Source organism: Arachis ipaensis, chromosome B4, assembly GCF_059453495.1.
Source record: "Arachis ipaensis isolate K30076 ecotype BB chromosome B4, ASM5945349v1, whole genome shotgun sequence".
NCBI classification, from domain to species: Eukaryota; Viridiplantae; Streptophyta; class Magnoliopsida; order Fabales; family Fabaceae; genus Arachis; species Arachis ipaensis.
Genome location: NC_142439.1, coordinates 5,064,976 through 5,069,156, shown reverse-complemented (window position 1 = coordinate 5,069,156; position 4,181 = coordinate 5,064,976). Strand labels below are relative to the sequence as shown.

General features: G+C 34.8%; 1 pseudogene; it reads left to right on the top strand.

Moving 5' to 3' along the window:
- Positions 1-1,859: 1,859 nt before the first annotated feature.
- On the top strand, positions 1,860-3,332 carry LOC107616931 (S-adenosylmethionine decarboxylase proenzyme 4 pseudogene; annotated as a pseudogene).
- The last annotated feature ends 849 nt before the right edge of the window (positions 3,333-4,181 follow it).

The window sequence follows — 4,181 nt, the reverse complement described above, 5'->3', positions numbered from 1 at the left end:
TGGATTCGAAAGACGAGTTTTTTCATTGGAAGGAAGTGACATGAAAAAAAAGTGTTGGGTTGACGAAAGATTCAAAAGATGCTCCTCATGAAGTTGCTCGTGTGCCCTTTTTCCTTGACCTAGAACAAAGTAGGGAGGTTGATTATTCATAGTAAAAGGTGAAGTTGAAGGGATTTTCAGTAGAGTTTAAGAGGAACTCTGATACCATAATGAAACGGAAAAAGTACATAAAAAGTATGTAAGGATAATAAAATTGTGAAAGAATAAGGATAAATAAAGATAAGATAAAAATAAGATAATAATAAAGACTAAAATTATAATTGAATTTGTGTATTCTGTTGAACTGAATTTGTGGACCATAAGACTTCTTTATTATTGTCATGGACTAAAGTAAAAAAGCGGTTTAATAAAATTTAACTATTATTTAAATGAAAAAATATTAATTTTTTTTATAATTTATCAAATTATTGTCGATAATATATAATACAATATAATCAATTATATTATTTATAAGATCGACAATAACTTACTTTTTTTTTAAGACATTTTAGACGAGGAATATTATATATATTATTTTTGTGCATATATATATATACTTTGGTATTAAAAATAATTTTAAAAATTAGAAAAAATAAAAAATTTATTTTATATCATAATAAAAAGAGGTGTGTACATAATTTCTCATCTTAAACCTAGTAATGTAGTAGCTCTAATTAAAATGGCTTTATATATTACCTCTACACAAAGCTCAAAATAATTGATGTCTTGCAAAAACAACAATAAGACACGTATATCTAGCTAGTTAGCTCGAGTTTATGATTATGTTTCTATTTTTTTTTAGAATTATCATTCAAAGATATTCTAATACGTTGAATAATTTGACTCATGAAATCAAATTTCTTGGAATGAACAAGGCACACTCAACGGTGACCAAATCTTAATTTTCTTTGTGATTGTGAAAAGAAGTGAATGATATGGTTTGAAGTTTGGACACAATTATGTTTAGCATTTCCCATCATCAATTCAACCAATTATTCTTCTAGTCAAATTAGCCCCACACACCCTTCAAACTTCGATTCAATTTAATTAGTTAATCTACTTTAAGCTAAAATCCTTATTATTAATAGCAAAACACAACAGCATATAGTAAAAACTCTTAGTTAGTAGCTAAAACTAACCTTGTCTAAAATATTTATATGGTCCCCGCCCTCAAACCTTTAATATGTATGGATTATTATTATATAAGGTAAACTCTAATAATAGTCTTTTGCTTGTGAATATCAATTAATGTTCTAAGTAAGTATGTCCTCTTTCAATAATCTCATTTGGGTAAATAAAAATACGGAAAAAGCTAACTCACTGTTCTTATTCTTATTCTTAATGTAGTAATATGAAGATGCTAGGTATTTCTGTGACAAAGCAACAATGTCCATTAATTTCTGTTTGCTGTTCCTATCATTGAATTCCGGATTTATTCGTAAAAAAAATACTGCTAAGGAGTCAATGGTCTAAGCATACAATGTGTACAATGAGTTAAATCTTTAGGGTTCACCAAGAATCGAACTCTTAACCTTTCGGATCTAGAACTCTAATACCATATCATGAAACCACTCATCCCAAAAGCGTAACTTGACAGGACAATGTAATACTAATAGTCATATCTCTAATACTTCCTAAACCTCCATTGTACGACTTAGGCCATTGGCTCCCTATGTTTATTCATAAAAAAAATTACAAATTGACAAGAAATGTTGTAATTATGGAATATTGAATGAAGTTTATTGAAAGAAAATAATATTGGTGCATATAATTCAGTTGATTTTGGCTACAATGATGATTCTTGGTTCCAACACCCGCATGCTCTCTTGTATTCTAAACACCCCTTCACTTCTTCCTACACTCACTCTAATTCTTTTTTTTCACCTATAAATCCCAACCACCCCTTAATCCATTCTCTCACTTAGCTTCAATTCCACCTCAACACTCAAAAACAAACACCATTATGGCACTGTCTGGCTTTGAAGGCTTTGAGAAACGCTTGGAGCTCCATTTCTTCACAACAACAACAACCTTCCATTATTTGGGTCTAAGAACCCTTGACTTTGATCAATGCATAAACCAAACCCTCCAAGCCGTGCAATGCACGGTGGTTTCCGCCGTCGGTAACTCCTTCTTCGACGCCTATGTCCTCTCGGAATCAAGCCTCTTCGTGTACCCAACGAAGATCATAATCAAAACATGCGGCACCACACAGCTGCTGAAATCGATTCAACCATTGATTTTCTATGCTGACACCCAACTTGGGTTCACCCTGAGGTCGTGCCGTTACACGAGGGGAAGCTTCATATTCCCAAGCTCACAACCTTTCCCTCACACAAGCTTTAAGGACGAGGTGTCCTACTTGGAGGACACCCTCCCTCCAACGCTTCATAACCGTAAAGCCTCCATAATGCCCTCTAAGTCCTCCTCACATGCGTGGCACGTGTTCACTGCCACTTATTACCAACAACCGCACAAGCCCTACACCTTGGAGATCTGCATGACGGATCTTGACCCGAATTCGGCCCGAAAATTCTTCCGTCCTAGTAATGACGGAAAAACCGGTGACTCCGCCGGAAGAGAAATGACGGAGTTCACCGGGATCGATCAGATCAACCAGGAGGCGCTCATTTGCGACTTCGCGTTCGATCCGTGCGGTTACTCCATGAACGCCATGCATGGGGAGTGGTACTCTACCATCCACGTCACTCCTGAAGACGGTTACAGCTACGCGAGTTTCGAGTGCGTGGGGTCCACCAATAACGGAATGGAGATAGACGTGGCTCACGTTTTCAGGAAGGTCATTCAGATTTTCCGACCGGGTACTATGTCCGTTTCGATAACCTCCGCTGGCGGCGATTTGCGGAGGAGGGTGGTGAGTGCGGTGGAGGCTATGGGGTTCAAACGCAGAAGTTGCGCCACGGATGAGTTCCCTGAAGCAGGTAGCGTTGTCTTTCAAACTTTCACGGCGATTCGCCGGAAAAAGAAAGAGGTTAATTAATTTAGAGCTTAATTAGTTGAAAGAAAAATAGGGGTGGTGACGTGGCCTAATGATCGGTTATTATGGATGATGAATATTATTGCGTTGACTTGTTTAGGAAGCTTTTTCTTTTTTTTAGGATAAATTCCTAGGTGTTAATTAGAACAAGAAAAGAAAACTAAGGTGGTGGTGTTATATTTTATTTATATTTAATTTCTAACTCTGGGCTGAGGTTTGTGGATTTTGTTACTTGTTTTTTTCAATGTAATAAGTGACACGTTTAAATATGAATGAAGGATAACATCGTCACTATTATTATTAATCTCCTTAATATTTTTTTCCTTCATTTATTAGAGAGATATGGTATGAAAAAAAAAAAGAATTAAAGGGGTAGCTTAGTGAGGTTAGAGTGGAGGAGGTTGAGGAATTGAATGATATTCATCATCATAATGCACCCCACTTAGGGTTGTCACGCCTAAGATTTTTGAAGATGTGTGTGTAGTAGTGAGTGAGTGGGTGTAAAAGTGCTCTCGTCTTATTCATTCTTGCATTACTTGATGAGGTTTATATATATATCTGAAAATTATTAATAAAGTTATTTAATGTAAGTGATATAAATTAATTGAAGAGAGTAAACATCTAATAATTCCTCATATATATATATATATATTGAACTTTTCGTTCATGCTTCTCTTTCTTTTTAAGAAATACCGACTAAAGAATAAGAATGTATGAATTCTTTTTTGCATGGCTATTCTCAGTCTGATTATGGATATATAGGGTTAAGTAAATTCGAATAGCTAATAAGAAAAACATTATTCATGGTCGTTATACATATAATTTACTTCACGAATAATTATAATTAACAATGCTATTATTTTCCTGCGATGCCGTGTCATCGCATTTGGATTTCATAAAAGCATTACTTTATAAGCTAAGTTGCACATGCATTATATATACATATTTATTTATATAGTAATTAGAGAAAAGGACAAATAGGTTCCTGATTTTTTGTCCCACGGATATTTTTGTTCCTGACTATTGAAAAATACTTTTAAGTTCCTGACTTTTACAAAACTTGGACGGATCAGTCCCTCCGTCCAAATGCCTCCGTCAGGGACTGATCCGTCCAAATTTTATGAAGGTCAGGAACTTAAAAGTA